The sequence below is a fragment of the Scylla paramamosain genome, unplaced genomic scaffold (assembly GCF_035594125.1).
Source record: "Scylla paramamosain isolate STU-SP2022 unplaced genomic scaffold, ASM3559412v1 Contig147, whole genome shotgun sequence".
Lineage (NCBI taxonomy): Eukaryota > Metazoa > Arthropoda > Malacostraca > Decapoda > Portunidae > Scylla > Scylla paramamosain.
The window spans coordinates 54,819-76,953 of NW_026973812.1; the positions used below are offsets into that span (position 1 = coordinate 54,819).

At 45.6% G+C, this 22,135-nt stretch overlaps 1 long non-coding RNA gene across 1 annotated transcript in view; it reads right to left on the reverse strand.

The window, feature by feature from the left end:
• LOC135099559 (uncharacterized) overlaps positions 1-22,135 on the reverse strand; it is a 58,522-nt gene that overhangs the window by 10,386 nt on the left and 26,001 nt on the right. The window contains exons 11-18 of the long non-coding RNA XR_010268117.1: positions 18,962-19,161; positions 17,657-17,773; positions 13,117-13,316; positions 11,812-11,928; positions 7,259-7,458; positions 5,941-6,057; positions 1,390-1,589; positions 66-182 (exon numbers count right to left, since the gene is read on the reverse strand). This is a non-coding gene — a long non-coding RNA (uncharacterized LOC135099559). The remainder of the gene's footprint in view (positions 1-65; positions 183-1,389; positions 1,590-5,940; positions 6,058-7,258; positions 7,459-11,811; positions 11,929-13,116; positions 13,317-17,656; positions 17,774-18,961; positions 19,162-22,135) is intronic.

Here is a 22,135-nt window from a genome sequence, read left to right on the forward strand (position 1 = left end):
AAAGGGGGGGTCCCAGGCCGGGATGGAAATAAATAAATAAAAATAAAAGCTGGAACCGGCCTTACCTTTCTTGAGGGCGTCTTCTTTATGTCTGTACATATTTCCACGGTGGCACACGCTACTAGCCGCCCCCTGGACACGCCTCTCGCCACCTCACGCATGTACAGACCGACTGCCCCTCTCTGAAAAGCAACAAATTCAGCCCTATATCAAGTCTGACTCGTGCCTGTTTACATTTCTCTGGGTCTCTGTCAGGGCTCAGGCGTGTAGAATGGAAGAATGATAGAAAACGAAAGATTTTCAGGGGAAACTAGTTATAAGTCTATTATAAAATACCGTGATACAACCACTAATAATGTCTTAATAATGCACTTTTTCCTAACAGTATACTGAGGTCGACAAACTGAAAGGCTTTGGAGTAGTCAACAAAGACTGATTTCACTAATTAATTGCTTGGTATGTCAGTCACTTTGAATCGTCTTTTTGCCTTGTGACTAATTTTTAATGTCTCGGTTAGGTTAGGATAGGTTAGGTTAGGTTAGGTTAGGTTAGGTTAGGTTAGGTTAGGTCAGGTCAGGTTAGGTTAGGTTAGGTTAGGTTAGGTCAGGTTAGGTTAGGTTAGGTTAGGTTAGGTCAGGTCAGGTCAGGTTAGGTTAGGTTAGGTTAGGTTAGGTAAGGTTAGGTTAGGTTAGGTTAGGTTAAAAAAAAAAGAGATTTTTTTTCAGGTGAGGGCCAGTTAGGTTGTTTTTGTGGTACAGATTTAAGGTACAGTGACACATGGTACAGTGGCTTATGGTGAAGGTAGACAAGGCCTTCCTGCACCATTAGCACCATAGAGTACAGTGCTGTGGTACTGTAGCACTGAAATATTAAGCAAACACAAAAAAAAAAAAGATATTTTTTTTCAGGTGAGGGCCAGTTAGGTTGTTTTTGTGGTACAGTTTTAAGGTACAGTGACGCATGGTACAGTCGCTTATGGTGAAGGTAGACAAGGCCTTCCTGCACCATTAGCATCATAGGGTACAGTGATGTGGTATTGTAGCACTGAAATATTAAGAACACGAAAAAAAAACGATATATTTTTTTTTAAGTGAGGGCCAGTTAGGTTAAGTTTTTGGGGTACAGTTTAAATGTACAGTGACGCATGGTATAGTGGCTTATGGTGCAGGTAGACAAGGCCTTCCTGCACCATTAGCACCACACAGAGAGAGAGAGAGAGAGAGAGAGAGAGAGAGAGAGAGAGAGAGAGAGAGAGAGAGAGAGAGAGAGAGAGAGAGAGAGAGAGAGAGAGAGAGAGAGAGACTTAACCAAACCTAACTAACTGAATTAATATAAACCTAACCTGATGGAAAGAAATAAAGAAAAAATAAAAGCTGCAACCGGCCTTACCTTTCTTGAGAAGCGTCTTTTTTATGTTTTTACATATTTCCCTGGTGGCAGACGCTACTAGCCGCCCCCTGGCGACACCCCTCGCCACCTCACACATGTACAGACCGACTGCCGCTTTAAAAAGCAACAAATTCACTCCTATATCAAGTCTGACTGGTGCGTTTGTTTACATTTCTCTGGGTCTCGGTCTGGACTCAGGCCTGCAGGATGGGAGAATGTTAGAAAACGAGAGATTTTCAGGCAAAACTAATATAAGTTAATGTTGTGATACAAAACTACAACCACTAATAATAATATACCTCATGTTTTAATAATGCCAAGACAATACAAGATAAACATTAATGACTTACAATGAAAAACAAGATGGAGATAGACAAATTAGGAAAGAAATAGGTTTCTATAGAGTATTACTGTGTGTGTGTGTGTGTGTGTGTGTGTGTGTGTGTGTCACTAATTTCTATCTCTTTCTCTCTCTCCTGAGAACTATTTCATATTGCTGTACATCAACATGAAATATCACCACACAAGCCTCTCTCTCTTTCTCTGCACCTCACAACACAACACAACACTTTATCACACTAATCAGTAAACAATACCAAAAGCTCCCCTTCTGCAGGCCTGACTCCTCCCTTTCATTCAGACCCTTTCTTTCCCTCTCTCTCAGCTTGCCCGCCTTCGTATCTGCGTCTATATTTACTCTTGATTCAAGTATACAACTCTACACCATACTGACCTATAGGTACAGTGCAAATAGCTTTTCTTCCTCCCTGTTTTTCCTGTCTCTCTGCCTGTCTGCCTCTTTCTCCCTCTCTACTGACTCATGGCTCAAAGATACAAGTCTAATTAAGCTTTGAACCTCTCTGTCTCTACAATATCATAAAACCTCAACACTCCAAACCAAACCAACCCTGCCAACACCTACCTGTCTCTCTGCCTCAGTCAGTCAGTCAGTCAGTCAGTCAGTCAGTCAGTCAGTCAGTCAGCCATTCAACCAGCCAGCTAGCCATTCAACCAACCAGCCAATCAATCAGTCACTCAGCTAGTCAGTCAGTCAGTCAGTCAGTCAGTCAGTCAGTCAGTCAGTCAGTCAGTCAGTCAGCCAGTCAGTCAGCCATTCAACCAGCCAGCTAGCCATTCAACCAACTAGCCAATCAATCAGTCACTCAGCTAGTCAGTCAGTCAGTCAGTCAGTCAGTCAGTCAGTCAGTCAGTCAGTCAGTCAGCCATTCAACCAGCCAGCTAGCCATTCAACCAACCAGCCAATCAATCAGTCACTCAGCTAGTCAGTTAGTCAGTCAGTCAGTCAGTCAGTCAGTCAGTCAGTCAGTCAGTCAGTCAGTCAGTCAGTCAGCCATTCAACCAGCCAGCTAGCCATTCAACCAACCAGCCAATCAATCAGTCACTCAGTTAGTCAGTCAGTCAGTCAGTCAGTCAGTCAGTCAGTCAGTCAGTCAGTCAGTCAGTCAGTCAGTCAGTCAGTTAGCCATTCAACCAGCCAGCTAGTCATTCAACCAACCAGCCAATAAATCAGTCACTCAGCTAGTCAGTCAGTCAGTCAGTCAGTCAGTCAGTCAGTCAGTCAGTCAGTCAGTCAGTCAGTCAGCCATTCAACCAGCCAGCTAGGCATTCAACCAACCAGCCAATCAATCAGTCACTCAGCTAGTCAGTCAGTCAGTCAGTCAGTCAGTCAGTCAGTCAGTCAGCCAGTCAGTCAGCCATTCAACCAGCCAGCTAGCCATTCAACCAACTAGCCAATCAATCAGTCACTCAGTCAGTCAGTCAGTCAGTCAGTCAGTCAGTCAGTCAGTCAGTCAGTCAGTCAGTCAGCCATTCAACCAGCCAGCTAGCCATTCAACCAACCAGCCAATCAATCAGTCACTCAGCTAGTCAGTTAGTCAGTCAGTCAGTCAGTCAGTCAGTCAGTCAGTCAGTCAGTCAGTCAGTCAGCCATTCAACCAGCCAGCTAGCCATTCAACCAACCAGCCAATCAATCAGTCACTCAGTTAGTCAGTCAGTCAGTCAGTCAGTCAGTCAGTCAGTCAGTCAGTCAGTCAGTTAGCCATTCAACCAGCCAGCTAGCCATTCAACCAACCAGCCAATCAATCAGTCACTCAGCTAGTCAGTCAGTCAGTCAGTCAGTCAGTCAGTCAGTCAGTCAGTCAGTCAGTCAGTCAGTCAGTCAGTCAGTCAGCCATTCAACCAGCCAGCTAGGCATTCAACCAACCAGCCAATCAATCAGTCACTCAGCTAGTCAGTCAGTCAGTCAGTCAGTCAGTCAGTCAGTCAGTTAGTCAGTCAGCCAGTCAGTCAGCCATTCAACCAGCCAGCTAGCCATTCAACCAACTAGCCAATCAATCAGTCACTCAGCTAGTCAGTCAGTCAGTCAGTCAGTCAGTCAGTCAGTCAGTCAGTCAGTCAGCCATTCAACCAACCAGCCAATCAATCAGTCACTCAGCTAGTCAGTTAGTCAGTCAGTCAGTCAGTAAGTCAGTCAGTCAGTCAGTCAGTCAGCCATTCAACCAGCCAGCTAGCCATTCAACCAACCAGCCAATCAATCAGTCACTCAGTTAGTCAGTCAGTCAGTCAGTCAGTCAGTCAGTCAGTCAGTCAGTCAGTTAGCCATTCAACCAGCCAGCTAGCCATTCGACAAACCAGCCAATCAATCAGTCACTCAGCTAGTCAGTCAGTCAGTTAGTCAGTCAGTCAGTCAGTCAGTCAGTCAGTCAGTCAGTCAGTCAGTCAGTCAGTCAGTCAGTCAGCCATTCAACCAGCCAGCTAGGCATTCAACCAACCAGCCAATCAATCAGTCACTCAGCTAGTCAGTCAGTCAGTCAGTCAGTCAGTCAGTCAGTCAGCCATTCAACCAACCAGCTAGCCACCCAACTAGCTAACCAGCCAGTCAATCAGTCACTCAGCCAGCCAGTCAGTCAGTCAGTCAGTCAGTTAGTAAGCCAGCCAGCAAGCCAGCCAGCCAGCCAGTCAGTCAGTCAGTCAGTCAGTCACTCAGCCAGCGAGTCAGCCGGCCAGCCAGTCAGTTAGTTCTGTGGGCCTGTGTATGGTTCTGGTGGGCGTCTGTTTGGTTTGTGTTAGGTTCAGCTAGCCCTCTGTTTGGTCTGTGTTTGGTCTCTGGGCCATAGATGCAGCAAGACCGGTTCAAAATTCCAAGCACTGACGCACTGCACAGACTACCACCTCATGCCTGCTTGGTGTGAAAGAGTCTGCTGGGACAAATGACCTACACAGCAACTTGTATCAGTCCCCCAGATGTGTTCCTGGAAGCTCAGTGTTATGGATGCAGTGTGACATGCTGACTTAGGGAAGGCTGTCTGTCGTGGCTGCACCTTGCTGTGGCTAAGAAAAGGCTGTGTTTGTTTGAAGTGCTGTACTGGTCATGCTGGGAAGTGTACAGGTCACCATTAGTAGTAGAAATGTTGCACTAGAATGAAATTAGTTGGGAAATGTAATGCATAATTATTGGCAGGGAAAAGATGGTGACAGGGATGCTGGGACGTGCTTCACTGTGCACCGTGGTGGCCGCCCCTTGGTGCTTGGCGGTACCTTATAGGGCATCAAGGGGCAGTTATTGTAGTCTCATCTTACAGCAAAACAAGTAAAAGAAAAAAAATAGTAATAATAATAATAATATAAAAATTTTTTTATCATTGTCTTGATGAGCACAAATCTTTCCCTGCCAATACATAAACAGCACATTTTTTCACTAAATTTCACCATTGTAGTACACATTTATACTAGTAATGATGACCTGTAGACTTTCCAGGCATGACAACACTTGAAACACAACCATTTTGTTAGCTACAGCATAGAGCAGCCACCAGACAGCCTTCCCCCACGTCAGCATGTCACACACTGAATCTGTCAGTCTGCTTTCAAGAACACATGAGGGACTAACAGGAGTTGCCATGTACTTAATTTCCTGCAGATTCTTTCACACCAAGGAGTAGCAAGTTGGAAGTCTGTGATTGTAACTATCCTGCTCAATTTCAGCTTCTATTCTAATCTCTACTTAATCTCCATATAGTTCCATTTTGGCCATAAGTCACTGTTTACTTAATCAATCCCTCCTAAGACACTGCACTTTTTTCAGATTATAGAGCTGATAGGTCTCGGTAGGGGGTTGAGTGGTGGCTTGAGAGGGCCTTGGTGGGGGCTGACAGGGTTTGGTAGGGCTTGGCAGGGGTGACAGCAAAGGCTTCTGTTTAAAATCTCACATCTCAAGCCACCTCATTACTTGAGAGGTGACAAAGGGCTTGGCAGAGCTTGACAGGGATTGGTAGAGGTGACAGAGGCAGGCAGGAGTGACAGGGGATGACAAGGAACACCTCAAAATTAATGTACACGCATATACAGACCGACTGCCCCTCTAAAAATGCTTCAAACTTTCCTTGTTTTGTATAAGCTTGAGCACCTGGTACACTCACGGGCACACAGCACCCCCGGGCCGTCCCCCAACACCTCAGGACTCGGGAAAGGGGGGGTCCCAGGCCGGGATGGAAATAAATAAATAAAAATAAAAGCTGGAACCGGCCTTACCTTTCTTGAGGGCGTCTTCTTTATGTCTGTACATATTTCCACGGTGGCACACGCTACTAGCCGCCCCCTGGACACGCCTCTCGCCACCTCACGCATGTACAGACCGACTGCCCCTCTCTGAAAAGCAACAAATTCAGCCCTATATCAAGTCTGACTCGTGCCTGTTTACATTTCTCTGGGTCTCTGTCAGGGCTCAGGCGTGTAGAATGGAAGAATGATAGAAAACGAAAGATTTTCAGGGGAAACTAGTTATAAGTCTATTATAAAATACCGTGATACAACCACTAATAATGTCTTAATAATGCACTTTTTCCTAACAGTATACTGAGGTCGACAAACTGAAAGGCTTTGGAGTAGTCAACAAAGACTGATTTCACTAATTAATTGCTTGGTATGTCAGTCACTTTGAATCGTCTTTTTGCCTTGTGACTAATTTTTAATGTCTCGGTTAGGTTAGGATAGGTTAGGTTAGGTTAGGTTAGGTTAGGTTAGGTTAGGTTAGGTCAGGTCAGGTTAGGTTAGGTTAGGTTAGGTTAGGTCAGGTTAGGTTAGGTTAGGTTAGGTTAGGTCAGGTCAGGTCAGGTTAGGTTAGGTTAGGTTAGGTTAGGTAAGGTTAGGTTAGGTTAGGTTAGGTTAAAAAAAAAAGAGATTTTTTTTCAGGTGAGGGCCAGTTAGGTTGTTTTTGTGGTACAGATTTAAGGTACAGTGACACATGGTACAGTGGCTTATGGTGAAGGTAGACAAGGCCTTCCTGCACCATTAGCACCATAGAGTACAGTGCTGTGGTACTGTAGCACTGAAATATTAAGCAAACACAAAAAAAAAAAAGATATTTTTTTTCAGGTGAGGGCCAGTTAGGTTGTTTTTGTGGTACAGTTTTAAGGTACAGTGACGCATGGTACAGTCGCTTATGGTGAAGGTAGACAAGGCCTTCCTGCACCATTAGCATCATAGGGTACAGTGATGTGGTATTGTAGCACTGAAATATTAAGAACACGAAAAAAAAACGATATATTTTTTTTTAAGTGAGGGCCAGTTAGGTTAAGTTTTTGGGGTACAGTTTAAATGTACAGTGACGCATGGTATAGTGGCTTATGGTGCAGGTAGACAAGGCCTTCCTGCACCATTAGCACCACACAGAGAGAGAGAGAGAGAGAGAGAGAGAGAGAGAGAGAGAGAGAGAGAGAGAGAGAGAGAGAGAGAGAGAGAGAGAGAGAGAGAGAGAGAGAGACTTAACCAAACCTAACTAACTGAATTAATATAAACCTAACCTGATGGAAAGAAATAAAGAAAAAATAAAAGCTGCAACCGGCCTTACCTTTCTTGAGAAGCGTCTTTTTTATGTTTTTACATATTTCCCTGGTGGCAGACGCTACTAGCCGCCCCCTGGCGACACCCCTCGCCACCTCACACATGTACAGACCGACTGCCGCTTTAAAAAGCAACAAATTCACTCCTATATCAAGTCTGACTGGTGCGTTTGTTTACATTTCTCTGGGTCTCGGTCTGGACTCAGGCCTGCAGGATGGGAGAATGTTAGAAAACGAGAGATTTTCAGGCAAAACTAATATAAGTTAATGTTGTGATACAAAACTACAACCACTAATAATAATATACCTCATGTTTTAATAATGCCAAGACAATACAAGATAAACATTAATGACTTACAATGAAAAACAAGATGGAGATAGACAAATTAGGAAAGAAATAGGTTTCTATAGAGTATTACTGTGTGTGTGTGCGTGTGTGTGTGTGTGTGTGTGTGTGTGTGTCACTAATTTCTATCTCTTTCTCTCTCTCCTGAGAACTATTTCATATTGCTGTACATCAACATGAAATATCACCACACAAGCCTCTCTCTCTTTCTCTGCACCTCACAACACAACACAACACTTTATCACACTAATCAGTAAACAATACCAAAAGCTCCCCTTCTGCAGGCCTGACTCCTCCCTTTCATTCAGACCCTTTCTTTCCCTCTCTCTCAGCTTGCCCGCCTTCGTATCTGCGTCTATATTTACTCTTGATTCAAGTATACAACTCTACACCATACTGACCTATAGGTACAGTGCAAATAGCTTTTCTTCCTCCCTGTTTTTCCTGTCTCTCTGCCTGTCTGCCTCTTTCTCCCTCTCTACTGACTCATGGCTCAAAGATACAAGTCTAATTAAGCTTTGAACCTCTCTGTCCCTACAATATCATAAAACCTCAACACTCCAAACCAAACCAACCCTGCCAACACCTACCTGTCTCTCTGCCTCAGTCAGTCAGTCAGTCAGTCAGTCAGTCAGTCAGTCAGTCAGTCAGCCATTCAACCAGCCAGCTAGCCATTCAACCAACCAGCCAATCAATCAGTCACTCAGCTAGTCAGTCAGTCAGTCAGTCAGTCAGTCAGTCAGTCAGTCAGTCAGCCAGTCAGTCAGCCATTCAACCAGCCAGCTAGCCATTCAACCAACTAGCCAATCAATCAGTCACTCAGCTAGTCAGTCAGTCAGTCAGTCAGTCAGTCAGTCAGTCAGTCAGTCAGTCAGTCAGTCAGCCATTCAACCAGCCAGCTAGCCATTCAACCAACCAGCCAATCAATCAGTCACTCAGCTAGTCAGTTAGTCAGTCAGTCAGTCAGTCAGTCAGTCAGTCAGTCAGTCAGTCAGTCAGTCAGTCAGTCAGTCAGCCATTCAACCAGCCAGCTAGCCATTCAACCAACCAGCCAATCAATCAGTCACTCAGTTAGTCAGTCAGTCAGTCAGTCAGTCAGTCAGTCAGTCAGTCAGTCAGTCAGTCAGTCAGTCAGTCAGTCAGTTAGCCATTCAACCAGCCAGCTAGTCATTCAACCAACCAGCCAATAAATCAGTCACTCAGCTAGTCAGTCAGTCAGTCAGTCAGTCAGTCAGTCAGTCAGTCAGTCAGTCAGTCAGTCAGTCAGCCATTCAACCAGCCAGCTAGGCATTCAACCAACCAGCCAATCAATCAGTCACTCAGCTAGTCAGTCAGTCAGTCAGTCAGTCAGTCAGTCAGTCAGTCAGCCAGTCAGTCAGCCATTCAACCAGCCAGCTAGCCATTCAACCAACTAGCCAATCAATCAGTCACTCAGTCAGTCAGTCAGTCAGTCAGTCAGTCAGTCAGTCAGTCAGTCAGTCAGTCAGTCAGCCATTCAACCAGCCAGCTAGCCATTCAACCAACCAGCCAATCAATCAGTCACTCAGCTAGTCAGTTAGTCAGTCAGTCAGTCAGTCAGTCAGTCAGTCAGTCAGTCAGTCAGTCAGTCAGCCATTCAACCAGCCAGCTAGCCATTCAACCAACCAGCCAATCAATCAGTCACTCAGTTAGTCAGTCAGTCAGTCAGTCAGTCAGTCAGTCAGTCAGTCAGTCAGTCAGTTAGCCATTCAACCAGCCAGCTAGCCATTCAACCAACCAGCCAATCAATCAGTCACTCAGCTAGTCAGTCAGTCAGTCAGTCAGTCAGTCAGTCAGTCAGTCAGTCAGTCAGTCAGTCAGTCAGTCAGTCAGTCAGCCATTCAACCAGCCAGCTAGGCATTCAACCAACCAGCCAATCAATCAGTCACTCAGCTAGTCAGTCAGTCAGTCAGTCAGTCAGTCAGTCAGTCAGTTAGTCAGTCAGCCAGTCAGTCAGCCATTCAACCAGCCAGCTAGCCATTCAACCAACTAGCCAATCAATCAGTCACTCAGCTAGTCAGTCAGTCAGTCAGTCAGTCAGTCAGTCAGTCAGTCAGTCAGTCAGCCATTCAACCAACCAGCCAATCAATCAGTCACTCAGCTAGTCAGTTAGTCAGTCAGTCAGTCAGTAAGTCAGTCAGTCAGTCAGTCAGTCAGCCATTCAACCAGCCAGCTAGCCATTCAACCAACCAGCCAATCAATCAGTCACTCAGTTAGTCAGTCAGTCAGTCAGTCAGTCAGTCAGTCAGTCAGTCAGTCAGTTAGCCATTCAACCAGCCAGCTAGCCATTCGACAAACCAGCCAATCAATCAGTCACTCAGCTAGTCAGTCAGTCAGTTAGTCAGTCAGTCAGTCAGTCAGTCAGTCAGTCAGTCAGTCAGTCAGTCAGTCAGTCAGTCAGTCAGCCATTCAACCAGCCAGCTAGGCATTCAACCAACCAGCCAATCAATCAGTCACTCAGCTAGTCAGTCAGTCAGTCAGTCAGTCAGTCAGTCAGTCAGCCATTCAACCAACCAGCTAGCCACCCAACTAGCTAACCAGCCAGTCAATCAGTCACTCAGCCAGCCAGTCAGTCAGTCAGTCAGTCAGTTAGTAAGCCAGCCAGCAAGCCAGCCAGCCAGCCAGTCAGTCAGTCAGTCAGTCAGTCACTCAGCCAGCGAGTCAGCCGGCCAGCCAGTCAGTTAGTTCTGTGGGCCTGTGTATGGTTCTGGTGGGCGTCTGTTTGGTTTGTGTTAGGTTCAGCTAGCCCTCTGTTTGGTCTGTGTTTGGTCTCTGGGCCATAGATGCAGCAAGACCGGTTCAAAATTCCAAGCACTGACGCACTGCACAGACTACCACCTCATGCCTGCTTGGTGTGAAAGAGTCTGCTGGGACAAATGACCTACACAGCAACTTGTATCAGTCCCCCAGATGTGTTCCTGGAAGCTCAGTGTTATGGATGCAGTGTGACATGCTGACTTAGGGAAGGCTGTCTGTCGTGGCTGCACCTTGCTGTGGCTAAGAAAAGGCTGTGTTTGTTTGAAGTGCTGTACTGGTCATGCTGGGAAGTGTACAGGTCACCATTAGTAGTAGAAATGTTGCACTAGAATGAAATTAGTTGGGAAATGTAATGCATAATTATTGGCAGGGAAAAGATGGTGACAGGGATGCTGGGACGTGCTTCACTGTGCACCGTGGTGGCCGCCCCTTGGTGCTTGGCGGTACCTTATAGGGCATCAAGGGGCAGTTATTGTAGTCTCATCTTACAGCAAAACAAGTAAAAGAAAAAAAATAGTAATAATAATAATAATATAAAAATTTTTTTATCATTGTCTTGATGAGCACAAATCTTTCCCTGCCAATACATAAACAGCACATTTTTTCACTAAATTTCACCATTGTAGTACACATTTATACTAGTAATGATGACCTGTAGACTTTCCAGGCATGACAACACTTGAAACACAACCATTTTGTTAGCTACAGCATAGAGCAGCCACCAGACAGCCTTCCCCCACGTCAGCATGTCACACACTGAATCTGTCAGTCTGCTTTCAAGAACACATGAGGGACTAACAGGAGTTGCCATGTACTTAATTTCCTGCAGATTCTTTCACACCAAGGAGTAGCAAGTTGGAAGTCTGTGATTGTAACTATCCTGCTCAATTTCAGCTTCTATTCTAATCTCTACTTAATCTCCATATAGTTCCATTTTGGCCATAAGTCACTGTTTACTTAATCAATCCCTCCTAAGACACTGCACTTTTTTCAGATTATAGAGCTGATAGGTCTCGGTAGGGGGTTGAGTGGTGGCTTGAGAGGGCCTTGGTGGGGGCTGACAGGGTTTGGTAGGGCTTGGCAGGGGTGACAGCAAAGGCTTCTGTTTAAAATCTCACATCTCAAGCCACCTCATTACTTGAGAGGTGACAAAGGGCTTGGCAGAGCTTGACAGGGATTGGTAGAGGTGACAGAGGCAGGCAGGAGTGACAGGGGATGACAAGGAACACCTCAAAATTAATGTACACGCATATACAGACCGACTGCCCCTCTAAAAATGCTTCAAACTTTCCTTGTTTTGTATAAGCTTGAGCACCTGGTACACTCACGGGCACACAGCACCCCCGGGCCGTCCCCCAACACCTCAGGACTCGGGAAAGGGGGGGTCCCAGGCCGGGATGGAAATAAATAAATAAAAATAAAAGCTGGAACCGGCCTTACCTTTCTTGAGGGCGTCTTCTTTATGTCTGTACATATTTCCACGGTGGCACACGCTACTAGCCGCCCCCTGGACACGCCTCTCGCCACCTCACGCATGTACAGACCGACTGCCCCTCTCTGAAAAGCAACAAATTCAGCCCTATATCAAGTCTGACTCGTGCCTGTTTACATTTCTCTGGGTCTCTGTCAGGGCTCAGGCGTGTAGAATGGAAGAATGATAGAAAACGAAAGATTTTCAGGGGAAACTAGTTATAAGTCTATTATAAAATACCGTGATACAACCACTAATAATGTCTTAATAATGCACTTTTTCCTAACAGTATACCGAGGTCGACAAACTGAAAGGCTTTGGAGTAGTCAACAAAGACTGATTTCACTAATTAATTGCTTGGTATGTCAGTCACTTTGAATCGTCTTTTTGCCTTGTGACTAATTTTTAATGTCTCGGTTAGGTTAGGATAGGTTAGGTTAGGTTAGGTTAGGTTAGGTTAGGTTAGGTCAGGTCAGGTTAGGTTAGGTTAGGTTAGGTTAGGTCAGGTTAGGTTAGGTTAGGTTAGGTTAGGTCAGGTCAGGTCAGGTTAGGTTAGGTTAGGTTAGGTTAGGTAAGGTTAGGTTAGGTTAGGTTAGGTTAAAAAAAAAAGAGATTTTTTTTCAGGTGAGGGCCAGTTAGGTTGTTTTTGTGGTACAGATTTAAGGTACAGTGACACATGGTACAGTGGCTTATGGTGAAGGTAGACAAGGCCTTCCTGCACCATTAGCACCATAGAGTACAGTGCTGTGGTACTGTAGCACTGAAATATTAAGCAAACACAAAAAAAAAAAAGATATTTTTTTTCAGGTGAGGGCCAGTTAGGTTGTTTTTGTGGTACAGTTTTAAGGTACAGTGACGCATGGTACAGTCGCTTATGGTGAAGGTAGACAAGGCCTTCCTGCACCATTAGCATCATAGGGTACAGTGATGTGGTATTGTAGCACTGAAATATTAAGAACACGAAAAAAAAACGATATATTTTTTTTTAAGTGAGGGCCAGTTAGGTTAAGTTTTTGGGGTACAGTTTAAATGTACAGTGACGCATGGTATAGTGGCTTATGGTGCAGGTAGACAAGGCCTTCCTGCACCATTAGCACCACACAGAGAGAGAGAGAGAGAGAGAGAGAGAGAGAGAGAGAGAGAGAGAGAGAGAGAGAGAGAGAGAGAGAGAGAGAGAGAGAGAGAGACTTAACCAAACCTAACTAACTGAATTAATATAAACCTAACCTGATGGAAAGAAATAAAGAAAAAATAAAAGCTGCAACCGGCCTTACCTTTCTTGAGAAGCGTCTTTTTTATGTTTTTATATATTTCCCTGGTGGCAGACGCTACTAGCCGCCCCCTGGCGACACCCCTCGCCACCTCACACATGTACAGACCGACTGCCGCTTTAAAAAGCAACAAATTCACTCCTATATCAAGTCTGACTGGTGCGTTTGTTTACATTTCTCTGGGTCTCGGTCTGGACTCAGGCCTGCAGGATGGGAGAATGTTAGAAAACGAGAGATTTTCAGGCAAAACTAATATAAGTTAATGTTGTGATACAAAACTACAACCACTAATAATAATATACCTCATGTTTTAATAATGCCAAGACAATACAAGATAAACATTAATGACTTACAATGAAAAACAAGATGGAGATAGACAAATTAGGAAAGAAATAGGTTTCTATAGAGTATTACTGTGTGTGTGTGCGTGTGTGTGTGTGTGTGTGTGTGTGTGTGTCACTAATTTCTATCTCTTTCTCTCTCTCCTGAGAACTATTTCATATTGCTGTACATCAACATGAAATATCACCACACAAGCCTCTCTCTCTTTCTCTGCACCTCACAACACAACACAACACTTTATCACACTAATCAGTAAACAATACCAAAAGCTCCCCTTCTGCAGGCCTGACTCCTCCCTTTCATTCAGACCCTTTCTTTCCCTCTCTCTCAGCTTGCCCGCCTTCGTATCTGCGTCTATATTTACTCTTGATTCAAGTATACAACTCTACACCATACTGACCTATAGGTACAGTGCAAATAGCTTTTCTTCCTCCCTGTTTTTCCTGTCTCTCTGCCTGTCTGCCTCTTTCTCCCTCTCTACTGACTCATGGCTCAAAGATACAAGTCTAATTAAGCTTTGAACCTCTCTGTCTCTACAATATCATAAAACCTCAACACTCCAAACCAAACCAACCCTGCCAACACCTACCTGTCTCTCTGCCTCAGTCAGTCAGTCAGTCAGTCAGTCAGTCAGTCAGTCAGTCAGTCAGCCCTTCAACCAGCCAGCTAGCCATTCAACCAACCAGCCAATCAATCAGTCACTCAGCTAGTCAGTCAGTCAGTCAGTCAGTCAGTCAGTCAGTCAGTCAGTCAGCCAGTCAGTCAGCCATTCAACCAGCCAGCTAGCCATTCAACCAACTAGCCAATCAATCAGTCACTCAGCTAGTCAGTCAGTCAGTCAGTCAGTCAGTCAGTCAGTCAGTCAGTCAGTCAGTCAGCCATTCAACCAGCCAGCTAGCCATTCAACCAACCAGCCAATCAATCAGTCACTCAGCTAGTCAGTTAGTCAGTCAGTCAGTCAGTCAGTCAGTCAGTCAGTCAGTCAGTCAGTCAGTCAGTCAGTCAGCCATTCAACCAGCCAGCTAGCCATTCAACCAACCAGCCAATCAATCAGTCACTCAGTTAGTCAGTCAGTCAGTCAGTCAGTCAGTCAGTCAGTCAGTCAGTCAGTCAGTCAGTCAGTCAGTCAGTCAGTTAGCCATTCAACCAGCCAGCTAGTCATTCAACCAACCAGCCAATAAATCAGTCACTCAGCTAGTCAGTCAGTCAGTCAGTCAGTCAGTCAGTCAGTCAGTCAGTCAGTCAGTCAGTCAGTCAGCCATTCAACCAGCCAGCTAGGCATTCAACCAACCAGCCAATCAATCAGTCACTCAGCTAGTCAGTCAGTCAGTCAGTCAGTCAGTCAGTCAGTCAGTCAGCCAGTCAGTCAGCCATTCAACCAGCCAGCTAGCCATTCAACCAACTAGCCAATCAATCAGTCACTCAGTCAGTCAGTCAGTCAGTCAGTCAGTCAGTCAGTCAGTCAGTCAGTCAGCCATTCAACCAGCCAGCTAGCCATTCAACCAACCAGCCAATCAATCAGTCACTCAGCTAGTCAGTTAGTCAGTCAGTCAGTCAGTCAGTCAGTCAGTCAGTCAGTCAGTCAGTCAGTCAGCCATTCAACCAGCCAGCTAGCCATTCAACCAACCAGCCAATCAATCAGTCACTCAGTTAGTCAGTCAGTCAGTCAGTCAGTCAGTCAGTCAGTCAGTCAGTCAGTCAGTTAGCCATTCAACCAGCCAGCTAGCCATTCAACCAACCAGCCAATCAATCAGTCACTCAGCTAGTCAGTCAGTCAGTCAGTCAGTCAGTCAGTCAGTCAGTCAGTCAGTCAGTCAGTCAGTCAGTCAGTCAGCCATTCAACCAGCCAGCTAGGCATTCAACCAACCAGCCAATCAATCAGTCACTCAGCTAGTCAGTCAGTCAGTCAGTCAGTCAGTCAGTCAGTCAGTTAGTCAGTCAGCCAGTCAGTCAGCCATTCAACCAGCCAGCTAGCCATTCAACCAACTAGCCAATCAATCAGTCACTCAGCTAGTCAGTCAGTCAGTCAGTCAGTCAGTCAGTCAGTCAGTCAGTCAGTCAGCCATTCAACCAACCAGCCAATCAATCAGTCACTCAGCTAGTCAGTTAGTCAGTCAGTCAGTCAGTAAGTCAGTCAGTCAGTCAGTCAGTCAGCCATTCAACCAGCCAGCTAGCCATTCAACCAACCAGCCAATCAATCAGTCACTCAGTTAGTCAGTCAGTCAGTCAGTCAGTCAGTCAGTCAGTCAGTCAGTCAGTTAGCCATTCAACCAGCCAGCTAGCCATTCGACAAACCAGCCAATCAATCAGTCACTCAGCTAGTCAGTCAGTCAGTTAGTCAGTCAGTCAGTCAGTCAGTCAGTCAGTCAGTCAGTCAGTCAGTCAGTCAGTCAGTCAGTCAGTCAGCCATTCAACCAGCCAGCTAGGCATTCAACCAACCAGCCAATCAATCAGTCACTCAGCTAGTCAGTCAGTCAGTCAGTCAGTCAGTCAGTCAGTCAGCCATTCAACCAACCAGCTAGCCACCCAACTAGCTAACCAGCCAGTCAATCAGTCACTCAGCCAGCCAGTCAGTCAGTCAGTCAGTCAGTTAGTAAGCCAGCCAGCAAGCCAGCCAGCCAGCCAGTCAGTCAGTCAGTCAGTCAGTCACTCAGCCAGCGAGTCAGCCGGCCAGCCAGTCAGTTAGTTCTGTGGGCCTGTGTATGGTTCTGGTGGGCGTCTGTTTGGTTTGTGTTAGGTTCAGCTAGCCCTCTGTTTGGTCTGTGTTTGGTCTCTGGGCCATAGATGCAGCAAGACCGGTTCAAAATTCCAAGCACTGACGCACTGCACAGACTACCACCTCATGCCTGCTTGGTGTGAAAGAGTCTGCTGGGACAAATGACCTACACAGCAACTTGTATCAGTCCCCCAGATGTGTTCCTGGAAGCTCAGTGTTATGGATGCAGTGTGACATGCTGACTTAGGGAAGGCTGTCTGTCGTGGCTGCACCTTGCTGTGGCTAAGAAAAGGCTGTGTTTGTTTGAAGTGCTGTACTGGTCATGCTGGGAAGTGTACAGGTCACCATTAGTAGTAGAAATGTTGCACTAGAATGAAATTAGTTGGGAAATGTAATGCATAATTATTGGCAGGGAAAAGATGGTGACAGGGATGCTGGGACGTGCTTCACTGTGCACCGTGGTGGCCGCCCCTTGGTGCTTGGCGGTACCTTATAGGGCATCAAGGGGCAGTTATTGTAGTCTCATCTTACAGCAAAACAAGTAAAAGAAAAAAAATAGTAATAATAATAATAATAATATAAAAATTTTTTTATCATTGTCTTGATGAGCACAAATCTTTCCCTGCCAATACATAAACAGCACATTTTTTCACTAAATTTCACCATTGTAGTACACATTTATACTAGTAATGATGACCTGTAGACTTTCCAGGCATGACAACACTTGAAACACAACCATTTTGTTAGCTACAGCATAGAGCAGCCACCAGACAGCCTTCCCCCACGTCAGCATGTCACACACTGAATCTGTCAGTCTGCTTTCAAGAACACATGAGGGACTAACAGGAGTTGCCATGTACTTAATTTCCTGCAGATTCTTTCACACCAAGGAGTAGCAAGTTGGAAGTCTGTGATTGTAACTATCCTGCTCAATTTCAGCTTCTATTCTAATCTCTACTTAATCTCCATATAGTTCCATTTTGGCCATAAGTCACTGTTTACTTAATCAATCCCTCCTAAGACACTGCACTTTTTTCAGATTATAGAGCTGATAGGTCTCGGTAGGGGGTTGAGTGGTGGCTTGAGAGGGCCTTGGTGGGGGCTGACAGGGTTTGGTAGGGCTTGGCAGGGGTGACAGCAAAGGCTTCTGTTTAAAATCTCACATCTCAAGCCACCTCATTACTTGAGAGGTGACAAAGGGCTTGGCAGAGCTTGACAGGGATTGGTAGAGGTGACAGAGGCAGGCAGGAGTGACAGGGGATGACAAGGAACACCTCAAAATTAATGTACACGCATATACAGACCGACTGCCCCTCTAAAAATGCTTCAAACTTTCCTTGTTTTGTATAAGCTTGAGCACCTGGTACACTCACGGGCACACAGCACCCCCGGGCCGTCCCCCAACACCTCAGGACTCGGGAAAGGGGGGTTCCCAGGCCGGGATGGAAATAAATAAATAAAAATAAAAGCTGGAACCGGCCTTACCTTTCTTGAGGGCGTCTTCTTTATGTCTGTACATATTTCCACGGTGGCACACGCTACTAGCCGCCCCCTGGACACGCCTCTCGCCACCTCACGCATGTACAGACCGACTGCCCCTCTCTGAAAAGCAACAAATTCAGCCCTATATCAAGTCTGACTCGTGCCTGTTTACATTTCTCTGGGTCTCTGTCAGGGCTCAGGCGTGTAGAATGGAAGAATGATAGAAAACGAAAGATTTTCAGGGGAAACTAGTTATAAGTCTATTATAAAATACCGTGATACAACCACTAATAATGTCTTAATAATGCACTTTTTCCTAACAGTATACCGAGGTCGACAAACTGAAAGGCTTTGGAGTAGTCAACAAAGACTGATTTCACTAATTAATTGCTTGGTATGTCAGTCACTTTGAATCGTCTTTTTGCCTTGTGACTAATTTTTAATGTCTCGGTTAGGTTAGGATAGGTTAGGTTAGGTTAGGTTAGGTTAGGTTAGGTTAGGTCAGGTCAGGTTAGGTTAGGTTAGGTTAGGTTAGGTCAGGTTAGGTTAGGTTAGGTTAGGTTAGGTCAGGTCAGGTCAGGTTAGGTTAGGTTAGGTTAGGTTAGGTAAGGTTAGGTTAGGTTAGGTTAGGTTAAAAAAAAAAGAGATTTTTTTTCAGGTGAGGGCCAGTTAGGTTGTTTTTGTGGTACAGATTTAAGGTACAGTGACACATGGTACAGTGGCTTATGGTGAAGGTAGACAAGGCCTTCCTGCACCATTAGCACCATAGAGTACAGTGCTGTGGTACTGTAGCACTGAAATATTAAGCAAACACAAAAAAAAAAAAGATATTTTTTTTCAGGTGAGGGCCAGTTAGGTTGTTTTTGTGGTACAGTTTTAAGGTACAGTGACGCATGGTACAGTCGCTTATGGTGAAGGTAGACAAGGCCTTCCTGCACCATTAGCATCATAGGGTACAGTGATGTGGTATTGTAGCACTGAAATATTAAGAACACGAAAAAAAAACGATATATTTTTTTTTAAGTGAGGGCCAGTTAGGTTAAGTTTTTGGGGTACAGTTTAAATGTACAGTGACGCATGGTATAGTGGCTTATGGTGCAGGTAGACAAGGCCTTCCTGCACCATTAGCACCACACAGAGAGAGAGAGAGAGAGAGAGAGAGAGAGAGAGAGAGAGAGAGAGAGAGAGAGAGAGAGAGAGAGAGAGAGAGAGAGAGAGAGACTTAACCAAACCTAACTAACTGAATTAATATAAACCTAACCTGATGGAAAGAAATAAAGAAAAAATAAAAGCTGCAACCGGCCTTACCTTTCTTGAGAAGCGTCTTTTTTATGTTTTTATATATTTCCCTGGTGGCAGACGCTACTAGCCGCCCCCTGGCGACACCCCTCGCCACCTCACACATGTACAGACCGACTGCCGCTTTAAAAAGCAACAAATTCACTCCTATATCAAGTCTGACTGGTGCGTTTGTTTACATTTCTCTGGGTCTCGGTCTGGACTCAGGCCTGCAGGATGGGAGAATGTTAGAAAACGAGAGATTTTCAGGCAAAACTAATATAAGTTAATGTTGTGATACAAAACTACAACCACTAATAATAATATACCTCATGTTTTAATAATGCCAAGACAATACAAGATAAACATTAATGACTTACAATGAAAAACAAGATGGAGATAGACAAATTAGGAAAGAAATAGGTTTCTATAGAGTATTACTGTGTGTGTGTGCGTGTGTGTGTGTGTGTGTGTGTGTGTGTGTCACTAATTTCTATCTCTTTCTCTCTCTCCTGAGAACTATTTCATATTGCTGTACATCAACATGAAATATCACCACACAAGCCTCTCTCTCTTTCTCTGCACCTCACAACACAACACAACACTTTATCACACTAATCAGTAAACAATACCAAAAGCTCCCCTTCTGCAGGCCTGACTCCTCCCTTTCATTCAGACCCTTTCTTTCCCTCTCTCTCAGCTTGCCCGCCTTCGTATCTGCGTCTATATTTACTCTTGATTCAAGTATACAACTCTACACCATACTGACCTATAGGTACAGTGCAAATAGCTTTTCTTCCTCCCTGTTTTTCCTGTCTCTCTGCCTGTCTGCCTCTTTCTCCCTCTCTACTGACTCATGGCTCAAAGATACAAGTCTAATTAAGCTTTGAACCTCTCTGTCTCTACAATATCATAAAACCTCAACACTCCAAACCAAACCAACCCTGCCAACACCTACCTGTCTCTCTGCCTCAGTCAGTCAGTCAGTCAGTCAGTCAGTCAGTCAGTCAGTCAGTCAGCCCTTCAACCAGCCAGCTAGCCATTCAACCAACCAGCCAATCAATCAGTCACTCAGCTAGTCAGTCAGTCAGTCAGTCAGTCAGTCAGTCAGTCAGTCAGTCAGCCAGTCAGTCAGCCATTCAACCAGCCAGCTAGCCATTCAACCAACTAGCCAATCAATCAGTCACTCAGCTAGTCAGTCAGTCAGTCAGTCAGTCAGTCAGTCAGTCAGTCAGTCAGTCAGTCAGCCATTCAACCAGCCAGCTAGCCATTCAACCAACCAGCCAATCAATCAGTCACTCAGCTAGTCAGTTAGTCAGTCAGTCAGTCAGTCAGTCAGTCAGTCAGTCAGTCAGTCAGTCAGTCAGTCAGTCAGTCAGCCATTCAACCAGCCAGCTAGCCATTCAACCAACCAGCCAATCAATCAGTCACTCAGTTAGTCAGTCAGTCAGTCAGTCAGTCAGTCAGTCAGTCAGTCAGTCAGTCAGTCAGTCAGTCAGTCAGTCAGTTAGCCATTCAACCAGCCAGCTAGTCATTCAACCAACCAGCCAATAAATCAGTCACTCAGCTAGTCAGTCAGTCAGTCAGTCAGTCAGTCAGTCAGTCAGTCAGTCAGTCAGTCAGTCAGTCAGCCATTCAACCAGCCAGCTAGGCATTCAACCAACCAGCCAATCAATCAGTCACTCAGCTAGTCAGTCAGTCAGTCAGTCAGTCAGTCAGTCAGTCAGTCAGCCAGTCAGTCAGCCATTCAACCAGCCAGCTAGCCATTCAACCAACTAGCCAATCAATCAGTCACTCAGTCAGTCAGTCAGTCAGTCAGTCAGTCAGTCAGTCAGTCAGTCAGTCAGCCATTCAACCAGCCAGCTAGCCATTCAACCAACCAGCCAATCAATCAGTCACTCAGCTAGTCAGTTAGTCAGTCAGTCAGTCAGTCAGTCAGTCAGTCAGTCAGTCAGTCAGTCAGTCAGCCATTCAACCAGCCAGCTAGCCATTCAACCAACCAGCCAATCAATCAGTCACTCAGTTAGTCAGTCAGTCAGTCAGTCAGTCAGTCAGTCAGTCAGTCAGTCAGTCAGTTAGCCATTCAACCAGCCAGCTAGCCATTCAACCAACCAGCCAATCAATCAGTCACTCAGCTAGTCAGTCAGTCAGTCAGTCAGTCAGTCAGTCAGTCAGTCAGTCAGTCAGTCAGTCAGTCAGTCAGTCAGCCATTCAACCAGCCAGCTAGGCATTCAACCAACCAGCCAATCAATCAGTCACTCAGCTAGTCAGTCAGTCAGTCAGTCAGTCAGTCAGTCAGTCAGTTAGTCAGTCAGCCAGTCAGTCAGCCATTCAACCAGCCAGCTAGCCATTCAACCAACTAGCCAATCAATCAGTCACTCAGCTAGTCAGTCAGTCAGTCAGTCAGTCAGTCAGTCAGTCAGTCAGTCAGTCAGCCATTCAACCAACCAGCCAATCAATCAGTCACTCAGCTAGTCAGTTAGTCAGTCAGTCAGTCAGTAAGTCAGTCAGTCAGTCAGTCAGTCAGCCATTCAACCAGCCAGCTAGCCATTCAACCAACCAGCCAATCAATCAGTCACTCAGTTAGTCAGTCAGTCAGTCAGTCAGTCAGTCAGTCAGTCAGTCAGTCAGTTAGCCATTCAACCAGCCAGCTAGCCATTCGACAAACCAGCCAATCAATCAGTCACTCAGCTAGTCAGTCAGTCAGTTAGTCAGTCAGTCAGTCAGTCAGTCAGTCAGTCAGTCAGTCAGTCAGTCAGTCAGTCAGTCAGTCAGCCATTCAACCAGCCAGCTAGGCATTCAACCAACCAGCCAATCAATCAGTCACTCAGCTAGTCAGTCAGTCAGTCAGTCAGTCAGTCAGTCAGTCAGCCATTCAACCAACCAGCTAGCCACCCAACTAGCTAACCAGCCAGTCAATCAGTCACTCAGCCAGCCAGTCAGTCAGTCAGTCAGTCAGTTAGTAAGCCAGCCAGCAAGCCAGCCAGCCAGCCAGTCAGTCAGTCAGTCAGTCAGTCACTCAGCCAGCGAGTCAGCCGGCCAGCCAGTCAGTTAGTTCTGTGGGCCTGTGTATGGTTCTGGTGGGCGTCTGTTTGGTTTGTGTTAGGTTCAGCTAGCCCTCTGTTTGGTCTGTGTTTGGTCTCTGGGCCATAGATGCAGCAAGACCGGTTCAAAATTCCAAGCACTGACGCACTGCACAGACTA